The sequence below is a fragment of the Peromyscus maniculatus genome, chromosome 2 (assembly GCF_049852395.1).
Source record: "Peromyscus maniculatus bairdii isolate BWxNUB_F1_BW_parent chromosome 2, HU_Pman_BW_mat_3.1, whole genome shotgun sequence".
NCBI lineage: Eukaryota > Metazoa > Chordata > Mammalia > Rodentia > Cricetidae > Peromyscus > Peromyscus maniculatus.
The window spans coordinates 23502569-23514764 of record NC_134853.1 but is presented as its reverse complement, the minus strand read 5'-3'; positions in this window follow the sequence as shown (position 1 = coordinate 23514764).

Sequence of the window (12196 nt, the reverse complement as noted above, 5' to 3'; positions counted from 1 at the left end):
AAAATATTTTAAAGTCTAAAAAGATATTTTTAAGTTGGTAATAAAAGTTATGATAGAAAGTGGTTTAGGTATAAAATTTTGGACTCACCAAGATAGAACAGATAATAAAGTACTATTTCCAAATTTGTCAAATACAAATGGACTGCACATTGTGTATTGTAGAATATTACTTAAACTAGGCAATGATGTGTTATATTTGTTTATGCTGCAGAATATTACTTTAACTGTGTAAAGATGTGTTACAATTATTTATGCTGCATTTGTTTAATGATGTAAGGATGTGTGTTTAGTTATGTAAATATGTGTTGCATTTGTCTACCTGATTGGTCTAATAAATGCTGAATGGTTAATAACTAGGAGAGGGATAGGTAGGGATGCTAGGCAGAGAGAATAAGTAGGTGGAGAAATCTAAGCAAAGGAAGGATGAGGGAGAAGGAGAGGAGCACATCCAGAACCTGAGGCCAAGTGACCAGCAGCCAGTCATGGAGATAACAGGACAACAGGACATACAGAAAGAAAGAAAGTTAAAAAGACCTGAGGCAAAACATAGATGAAGAGAAACAGGTTAAGTTATAAGAGGTAGCAAGAAATGAGCCTAAGCTATGGTTGAACATTCAGAACTAATAATAAGTCTCCATGTTGTGCTTTGGGAGCTGGTTGGTGGCCTAAAAGAAAGCCTGTACAATTGTGAATGTAATTATTATCTGATTATTGTTCTTACTGTATATAGTTTCACTGTGTTAGAGTTAAAAACCTTTCCTTTTTATTTATAGAAAAAAGGGAAATGTTGTGGGATAAACTATGCAGATGTGTCTATGTCAAGGTGCCTTCTGACTGGTTTAATAAAGAGCTAAACGACCAATAGCTAGGCATGAGAGGATCATTAGAATATTCAGGAAGAGATAAGAACTCTGGGAAGGAATCAGAGAGTTGGAGATTTGCCAGTGACACATGGAGCCACTTGTATGTACAGTATGAAGGAGAGGGAATGAACCATGTGACAGAATATAGATTAATATAAATGGGTTAATTTAAGTTTTAAAAGATATTTGGGAACAAGCCTAAGTTAAGACCAAGCTTTCAAATTAATAAGAAGTCTTCTTGTCATTATTTGGGAGCTGGTCATCAAAAGAAAGACTGACTACACTCTCCTTTCCCTTTACTCCATCCAAGGCCTCCCATATAACTGCTTGTACACTTTCAAGTTCATGGTCTCTTTTTTCATCAATTTTTGTTACATTTATTATCTAATATGAGTTTTCAAAACTTAATGACTTATAAATCACTAAACTTTAAGAGTATTAAATACAAAGTTCAAACTTTATAAAGAGAATTAAAATATTTAACTTTTTATTTGGAAAAATCCACATTAATTTAAGGCAAAGTGTGCATAAGACTTCTGTGCAATGCTAACCACCAAGAGTGTAAGGCACAGCCAAAGCTAGAGATGCGATATCCATGGACAATTGATGAAAATTGTTGCATTTATGTGTAGTTTAATCTTCAGTACTGTAGTTACTGGTGGTATATATGGCATAACATGTTAAATATATAAGATTTAAAAGAGCTATAGGAAGTGTTGGAAGCATATGGACACTGACCATGTAAATGACATGGCCATAACCTTCTTGAATTCAAAGCAGCTCTAACTAATTAATAAGATCCACATGATAGAGGATAGTGATAGTAGATTTGACAGCAGCCTGACATGGGACCAGGAGGAGTTTATCAGGCCTTAACCCTTTCCTGAAGATTTATATCCAGTTAATGGAATCTGGGACAGAAGAGACATTTTTTCCTAGTGATATCATCACTGCTAATGTACCCACATTCCTGTAAATAACCTGCCAGACATTCATCTATAAGCAACTTAATATAAGTGACTATATTTTAAAAAAGAGATAGGAAGTAAAATGGAGGAATAAGATTAGTTGGAGTGTGATGTGTATAATACAGAGTATTATTGTTAACAAGGGAGAATGTGATCAAAATATATGGTATTGTGGCCAAGAAGCATAGTACTAAAGCCCATTTTGCATAATTAGAAAATGCTAATAAATTTAATATACTGAAATACAGATTAAGGAAATTCAAGAAAATTGAACACATTATCTTGCCTAGATAACTGATTTGGCTCTGCAGGAAATAAAGGTTGAATTCTGAATACTCATATCTTTTTGATATACATACAACACATACTCTCTTACTAATTCACTAAGATCTTTCTACAAAGTTATTTCCTTAGTGAATATTGTTACTCATAAAATTCACCCTTCCTTAGCATCAAGAATTTAACCAAATACAAAGTGCAGGTGAAGTTTTCTCCAGTGCTGCACAGCCCCATGGACCCTGCAACCACTTATAAAATAAACACACAGAGACTTATATTACTTATAAACTGTATGGCCAGGGCAGGCTTCTTGCTATCTAGTTCTTATATCTTAAATTAACCCATTTCTATTAATCTATAAGTTGCCCTGTGGCTTGTGGCTTGCTGGTACCTTACATCTTGCTTCTCATGGTGACTGGCAGCATCTCCTGACTCAGCCTTCCACCTCCCAGAATTCTCCTCTATTCTTATCCCACCTACACTATACTTCCTGCCTGGCTACTGGCCAATCTGCATTTTATTTATCAATCAATCAGAGCAACACATTCACAGCATCCCTAGCAACAAAGTTTTCAACAGCTTTTGCTTTATCACTTTGTCTCACTTTCTTCATAAAATCTGGTATTTTCAGAAATCATTTTATTTATTTCTTTAACTAGTGTCAATATAACATGGTACCTTTGTGTTGATACACAATTTTCCCTTTTTATTTCCAACATGTAGAATAGTTAATGGTATGCACTTGAAGATGAAGTGAATAAAATACAACCACAGGTATCAATCTAAGAGATCAATGACTCTACTTCATAAGGGGTATTTACTTACATTGCACTAACATTTTAAAGTCTATACTTAAAATGTTCACTGCTTCTGTATTTTCAACAGTTTGGAGATTCTTTTTCTAAAGTCTCATCATCTTGAAATGTTAAACCCTGTGCATTTGCTTCATGATTTCCCCATTTCTTTCTTTCATTGCTCCATGTTTCTCTCATATTACACATTATGAAGAAGAACATTTTAGAGGGGTAAAAATAATTTAGGAAATCATAGCAAATATTGCCTGACACTTCAAAAATCCGATTGGTATTAAAAACCTGTTTGTGTGGAGGAAAGATTGTGAGTACAGTCTAAAGGTGTCTTTTCAAAATGTATTTTTTAGTTGATGTTTACCATGGCTTTGGTATAGAAAGACTGATACTATGATATATACTTTTGTTTTAGCCTGAAGTCTTTTTCTATAAAGCATCTGGCTACAGAATAGGAATAAAATAATTGTTATTTTTATCACAGTGTATGTAACAAATATGTATGTATTATTAAACCTGTAATTGAGTTGGTGACTGTTAAGTGTATTGTACATGGAAAATTTAATTTTGTCTTTTGAACTTTCAAGTATTTAGACAAATGAAATTGAAAAGAAAGAAATCATGCAGTATTACAAAGTTTTACAATATTACAATAAACAGGAGTAGTTCACAGTCTAATTTGAATTGTCATTTGAAATCTGAGTGCCATCTGGTGGCCATTCTGGCCCCATAGACAAAGCTAGAGACATGATTGCTTTAAGAGAATTTATTTTTACTTTTGTGTATATGTTAAAGAAATCCACAAGGATATCTCCACAATAGACTACTGGCAATGGTCGAGAGACAGCCCAAAATGACCTACTCTAGTGATAGGATGGCCAAACACCCTAATTGTCATTGTCCTGCTAGAAACCTCATCCAATGATTGAGGGAATCAGATGCAGAGATCCACAGCCAGGCTCCAGGTGGAGCTCCAGGAGTCTAATTGGCAAGAAAGAGGAGGGTTTGTATGAGCGAGAATTGTTGAGACCAAGGTTGGAAAAAGCACAGGGGCAAATAGCCAAATGAATGGAAACACATGAACTATGAACCAATGGCTGAGGAGCCCCCAACTGGATCAGGCCCTCTGGATCTGTTTGGGAGGCATCCAGGCAGTGGGACTGGGAACTGTCCTCAGTATATGAGCTGGCTGTTTGGAACCTGTGGCTTATACAGGGACACTTGGCTCAGCCTGGGAGGAGGGGACTGGACCTGCCTGGATTGAATCTACCAAGATGAACTCAATCCTCAGGGGAGTCTTTGCCATGGAGGAGATGGGAATGGGGGGTGGGCTGGGGGGAAGGTGGGGAGGAGAGGGGGGAGAACAAGGGAATCCGTGGCTCATATGTAAAATTGAATTAAATTTTAAAAAGTTTGCTGTATGTATTTTATGACCATCAAATCACAGAGTTTTAGAACATAGGCATGTAAGTTGTAGTAAGAAAAGCCTTAATTATGATTTTTAAATCTATTTTTCTTTCCATGCAAATTCTTTTTAATATTGACCATAGAAATGCAAATGGTTTAATTAAGTAACAGTATCTGTGCAAATGTTCTATAGTATTTTCTAAATTTTGGATCACAGCCTCCTATTATTTCATAAAATCATAAAATTCTAAAGTGTTATGGTTCCAAAAAGGAAAGAGGACTCTTGACCTAAGGTTTACAGCAAGAGTGAGGAATGGGTAGTTAATACTCAAATGTACCTGCAACATGACCATAACAGTTCTAGGTGCTCTTTACATATGTTGCTATAATAAATATTCCTAATGGCTTTCAGGAAAGGCACATTAATATGCCCATCTGAGAGATGGGAAAAAACAAAGCTTCATGAGAGTTAAGTTGAAGATGGCATTTAGTGAGATAAAGTGATTATATTTTAGTGACTCTATTAATCTTTCTTCTTGCTTATATGACATCTACTCACAAAAGTGTCTTTTGAGTGGCCATCTAAGTCTAAAGCTCTTCAGAAAATAAGCCATTTATAAGGTATGAGTACAGAGATTATTGGATGGCAGTTAAAACAAGAATATATAACTTTACTCAGCTTTTATTAAACTCCATTTATTTTAAGTAGTTTTGGTTTTGTAGACCATCCATGTTTGATTTTTGTTTTTGTTTTTGTTGTTTGCTGTGAACCACACAGTATTCCTATGATCTAAGCTCTAAACACTAACAATAGATAGTACATTTTTTCACCCTTCCTGTCCTCTCTTCATGCCTCCCTTACTCACACACCCAGTCACACCTTATTTAACAGACCCAAAGAATTAATTGCAAATAGGGGAATGTAGCAGGAATCTTAAAAGTTCTTATTAATAAAATCAAACCCGAGGCGTGTTATTGGGGTCCATGCTGGTAGATCAGAGAGACAGATTAAGCCACAGCTATCTCACCTCGCCGGATCCTCAGCTGGTCTTGCCTCCTCAGACTGGAGGCCTCTGAGTCCTCATTCAGAATGAATCTCAGCTGAACTGTGTTGCTCCATAGCCCGAAAGTTTAACCAGCCAAATGCTTAACCAGCCAAATGCCTCTAGTTTCTGGTCCTGACGCCTTATATATCTTTCTGTTTTCTACCACCACTCCCTGGAATTAAAGGCTGGCTTTCTAGGATTAAAGGTGTGTCACCATGCTTGGCTATTTCCAATGTGGCCTTGAACTCACAGAGATCCAAAGGGATTTCTATCTCTGGAATGCTAGGATTAAGGGTGTGAGTGCCACCATTTTCTAGCCTTTGTATCTAGTGGCTGTCTGTTCTCTGACCCCAGATAAGTTTATTAAGGTACACAATATTTTGGGGAAAACAATACCACCACATCTCCTCTCTTTTTGTCTAAAATTAAAGAAAGCTTATAATACAAGAAAAACTATCTAATAAGTATATACAATATATACAGACAAAAATTACATTAATGATGTCTAGTCCATTAACATTTGACAGATTCAGATAAAAACTCCATTATATATATTAACAATGTCCAGTCTAGTAACATCTGATAAACTCAGACCAAAAAATTTTCATGACTTATCTTATTTAAAACAAGTAGTTCCTTTTTAAAAGTAGATTCCATAATCTCCCTTTTTATCTTATCATATCCATATTCTCTTTTTTTTCATAATACATTCAGTAGTTTACCTTTTGTCATTTTTATATCTTCCCCTTTTTCTTCAGTGTAGATTCAGTAATCTACCTATTTATCCTATTATTTCTTTATCTTTTTCCTCAGAGTAGATTCGATGATCTATCTCATATCTATATTCTCTTTTTCTTTTTGCTTTCTAGGGGTGAAGATATCTTTAGGGAATCTTGAATCTTGAAAAGAAAATTTTTGGGTTAATTTTCAAGTCCTGTATCATTTGTCCAGTCTCTGCATAAAAGGAAAGTTCAGGGCTTGTTTCAAGTCCTTGTTTGAGTAGTCTATCAGGCTGGATCATCTCAACTAGTCCTCTCGAAATTGTTCTGACCAGTTTGCAGTCCAAAGTCTATTTTTCCATGGTGTTAATCGGCTTAATGGCTTTATCATAGTCCATGTGGAATCATCGTTGTAGGATCCTGTCATCTTTTTGAAGATTTCAAAGTCACTGTTAGGCATGGTCATGGTTTCCTGCAGACTTTTTTTTTTTTTTTTTTTTTGCCTCCTCTGTGGTTTGGAGCAATCATAGTTCAGCTGAGATTCATTCTGAATGAATCTCAGCTGAACTGTGTTGCTCCATAGCCCGAAAGTTTAACCAGCCAAATGCTTAACCAGCCAAATGCCTCTAGTTTATGGTCCTGATGCCTTATATATCTTTCTGTTTTCTACCACCACTCCCTGGGATTAAAGGCTGGCTTTCTGGGATTAAAGGCGTGTCACCGTGCTTGGCTATTTCCAATGTGGCCTTGAACTCACAGAGATCCAAAGGGATTTCTATCTCTGGAATGCTAGGATTAAGGGTGTGAGTGCCACCATTTTCTAGCCTTTGTATCTAGTGGCTGTCTGTTCTCTGACCCCAGATAAGTTTATTAAGGTACACAATATTTTGGGGAAAACAATACCACCGCAGGGGAATCAGGAAACATTCCTTCCTTGACAGAGTCAGTGATGGGCTGATTCTATCTAACAGTCCTATAGAGTCAGATTCTTAACATGGCCTCTCTGTGTGTTAGTTCATTATCACATTTTAACAGGATATTGCTAAGAAAACTCAAGTCTCTAATATTCTTAATTAATTTCATTTATTCAGATGGTTGGGGGTATACTTTGGTGGGGAGGATTCTTTTAACTGGGCTCTCCACATCACTGCATCTATCTATATAACTATCGTCTCTTCCTGTATGTATTTTGCCCTCTGTAATTTTGTTGGTTATTAGAATATTTAATCTCTCATTTCCTGGCTTATTTATTCAGTAAATAGTTTTATAGTTACCTCATATGCTATTAAAGATATCTATGGAAGAGTAACAGGGGCAGAACAGACTTTATCTCTGGGGCTTCATTATGCCTGAGTGCTTAATAATATTTCACTGAATATATTTGCTGAATAAGTGAATGAAGAAGGAAGTTAATATGAATCCTGGGAAAATACTTACTTTACTCAGATTTGTTTCCAGTCTATTTCTAACAATCATTGTCCTGATACTTGGATAAACGTGAGATTAATTTATGTGTTGGTACCTTTCTTTCTCCCTCCTCCTTCCTAAATTGTTACAGCAATTACTTCAGAATTATATATCATGTCTGTTGATATTACATAGTTTTCCTTATATTTTAGATGGCACATAATAAGGAGAATTTGGTATTCCAAGAATGAAGTAGCAAAACAGGCTGGATAATTGATGGGGATGTCTTTTGGTATGTTGTGAATGTGTTGCTCTGGTTGATTGATAAATAAAATGCTGATTGTTCAGTAACTAGGCAGGAAGTGAAGTATAGGTGGGATAAGGAGAGAAAAGAATTCTGGGAAGTAGTAGGCTGAGTCAGGAGATGCTGCCAGCTGCTACCGCCATGAGAAGTAAGATGTAAACATACCAGTAAGCCACGAGACATGTGGCAAGGTATAGATTAATAGAAATGGGTTAATGTAAGATACAAGAACTAGACAGCAAGAAGCCTGCCATGGCCATACAGTTTATAAGTAATATAAGTCTCTCTGTGTTTACTTGGGTCTGAGTGGCTGTGGGCCCAAGCAGAACTGGAGAAAACTCCACCTACAGGTAATTATGGACCATTAGCCATTTTAAGCAAACATCTATGTATGTGAATTAAGTTTTATTCAAACACTAACGTGCTAATGCTACAGGTTCCTTGGATTATTGTGACTAGAGCAAAACAACAAACAACAAAAGTCAAACATGGATGGTCCACAAGCCCAAAACTACTTAAAATAATTGACATTTTTCAAAAGATATTGAAAACAGCTGAGAAAAGTTATATTTGCTTGTTTTAGCCAGCCTTCTAATAATCTCTGCATTTGTACCTTATGGGTGGCCTATTTTTAAAGATCTTTAGAATTGGAATGCCACCCAAAAGACATTTAGAAACTCATTCTGTGAGTAAATGTCATAGAAGTAAGAGGAAGAACTAATAGAGTCTCTAAAGAACAATCACTTTATCTCACTGACATATACACTTACTTAATAAGATTTATTTTCTAGTATAATGGGTAAATATTTTGCCTCAAAACTGGCTGTAAGCTGTGCAAAAATTACTAGTACTTGCTATTCAGATTTCAAACAGTTTAATAAAGATATTATTAACATGAAGGGATAAACTACAATTTTGCACAGTCTTCCACAGAGCTCAAATTGATAGGCTCTGCAAATAACACCATAGAACTCAATGGGGATGCTTAAATCAAATAGACTATTTTCAGGTAAGCTGTAAATAGTTCCTTTAAATATTAAAAAGAACTGTTTTGTGTGAAAAAGAACTATGAAAATGTTCAACTTATTTGCTGTAAAAAATTCCCCCCTTTTTTTCCTTCATGATATACATCCCATAGTAAAGCTAACCAATTTTCTTACCTAGCATTGAACTTTCCAAGTGAAAATAATGTATGTCCTGGCAAGATATGATTGATCAATGATGGAGTAGTGACAAGAATGTCATAGAAATGAATAACCACATTCTGATTGAACTTAACGTTCATTACATAAGACAAAACTCATGCCAAGTACCATTAACTGGGCCAAACCCTTGTGGTTAGCTACATAATATGGCTTTAGGAAGAACCTACGACTATTATTGTTGAGGGCATAGATAAGCTTATACTGATAGAGAAGCACTAAGAGAACCAGGAATGTTAACCAAACAAAAGTGTCTTCTGAATGGAAAAGATACAAATCAAATATGTGCATTCCATCCATAAAGCTGAGAGTGGAGGTTGTTAATGACTTTGTGACCTGTTTGCTATCTGTTGGGACAGACCTCACCCAAATTTCCCAGAATGGTTATCCCAGACTCTTCCTCCCTAGACCATTATCCATTCTTAGCTGCTGATCTCTGTGCTATAGGTCGGAGACCACACTAGATTCTAGATCATTTAGCTGCAGAACCCACCCTCACAGTCACATGTACTTTGTAAAAGAGTCTCTATGTAGCCACACCTTAAGCTTTATTGTACACCTGAAATTGAACTGATAGGACAGATTGTTGCCTGGAAACCTTTTCCCAACTTGTGCAATGTTTTAAATATGCTAACAATGAACCTCCTGGCATTAGACTCCCTGAAGTCTGATCCAGGTTGATGAAGTCAATGGGCATCAGGTTTTCAATCTTTACATATATATATTTCACTTAATTTCATATATCAGCCATGGATTCCCCCATCCTCCCTCCTCCCACCTCCCACCCCCCCCACCTCCCCAGTCCACCCCCCATTCCCGCCTCCTCCAAGGCAAGGTCTCCCCTGGGGAGTCAGCCCAGCCTGGCAGACTCAGCTGAGGCAGGTCCATTCCCCTCCTCCCTACACGAAAGCTGAGCAAAGTGCCCCAGCATAGGCCCCAGGCTCCAAAAAGCCAGCCCATGCACCAAGGGCAGGTCCTGGCTCCACTGCCTGGGGGCCTCCCAAACAGTCAGGTTTTCAATCTTATCTCTTCATGTAGTTCGCTTCCCTGTATGACACCTGTAGGGACCCTCCCAATTATTAAGCTAAATGGACAATGTATTAAACTAGCCTGTAAGTTCTTACCTTTACAACTATACGTTCATGTATCTTTTAACTTTTATCAGAGAAACTTTCCTCTGAAGTGAATAATAGTCAATACAAAGGTGTAGAAAATGAGACTGTAGAGTGCCCAACTCTAAATAGGGCATCTTTTGTTTTCACAGCTTTCCATGGTCTCTGTGCTCAGGCACAAAAAGTGAAAGAGAATGCAGAAAAACCCTAAGAACCAGTAGTAGTGGATATCTGCAGTGAAACTGTATTTGCTACATGTGAGTGGGCCTTGTACACATAAATTCATAGAATCTGTGACTGCATACACAAGACCTGTACAAGATCAAGCCAGTACATTTTCAGTATGAATGAAAGAGTAGCCTATGATGTCACAGTAGAGGAGCTATTGAAAACCGGTGGCTGCTATAGGTGGGAGAGTCATGTTTTTCAGGAATGTAGCACCTGAGAGATTGCCCTTGCAGCAGTAGATGGTCAAACTGACAAAAACTATAACCGCACAACCAGCTTCTTGTCAACTTGACACAATAAGTACATTACTAATAAACTAGTAGGTAGCCTACATTATTTATCCCCAAGAGCTCACGTTAATATCACAATAAAGACATTAAAATTCCAACAGTCTTTTAAAAATTCAAACACTTTAAAAGTTCAGTCTCTCTAAAATATCTAACTCCAATAGTATATAAATAACTCAGTGTCTAATGTTGGTGAATTACTTCTGATCTACTGAACTACTAATTGTGTGGTTAGACCTGCTTTTATAGTCCTGTCATCTGGAACACACAGCTTCTCTTATAGACATTAGGTAGGTCCACTACACACATGCTTCTGTCCTTGTTGATCATTGCCTGGTCTTGGCACACAAAATATATTGGGAACTCCACTGTAGCTGATGCTGTACTTGCACAAAGATCTTTCCTGGCCTCTCTCAGTGCCAAACCTCAGCTGTTCTTCATTATCCCTTCAATCTAGCAAGTTCCCTGATTGCATAAATGATTCAGCAGTACGTGCACGACCCTAACATATTATGAAGTTAGACTATTAACTTGAGATGAAGGCTTGGATCACCGTGTAGCACAGCTTCTGCATGCTGACCCTAAGGAAGTAGTCACCCAGAAGGTTTTGCCTCAATGATGCTGTTCTCTTACTAATCACAGCCAAGTCTTTAGCCACTGCTGACCAGAAACTGTGATGTAGTCAACTATATCACAAAAATAGTCCTGATTGATTCTTTTCTTCCTTCTGAAACTTCATGAGTCAGCCATCCAATGATCTGCATTTCTCTAGATGTTCTTGTCTTCATTATTGCCCCACAAAAGACCAGTAATCTTAGAACACTCAATGTTTATCTAACCCAAAGTTCTAAAACTTCAATAATTATCCCTGATGGGCACAAACTGATCCTTTTCCTCAAAGGGGGATAAGAAGAGAGCAGAAGAGTAGTTCAGAGAGTTCAGTACTTGTTGGTTATGAAGGGGAAAAAGGGTGGGGGAATGAGCAAAGAAGCAAAGGTAGCTTCTGAACGTTGGGAGACAAAACATATCTGTCTCAGCACCCCCAGAACAGAACTCAACATGCCCAGCAATTTGAAGCTATACTGATAAGATCTCTGTTGATATTCAAACTTTAGATATGAAATTATTGTTTGTCTTTGTGTCTGTGTATGTGAGAAAGAGAGAGAGCTCACTTGTGGGTGCATGTGGTGTGTGTGTGTTTGTGTGTGTGTGTGTGTGCATCTTATGTTGGGGGGTTACTAGACTCATATTAATCTCTTATGATAGCAAGTGGAAAAATGAATACATATTCTTACCCAAGATAACACAAAATAAATAAAGTATCTTCTCTCATATTGTGATGTGAACAAACTGTAAACAATGCATCCTAGGTATGAATAACTATGCAGGCAAGCAAAACCCTTGAATATTACTTTTAGAGTTGTCAATCAAATGTTAATTATGTATGATACCAAAATAGTCTTGTCTGCTCCTGGCATTTGTTTAAGCTGTCTGATAAGAACCAAATATGGAGCCTTAATTGTCACTTAATATGTGACCTGCACATTGCTCCAACACCTGCCATCCAC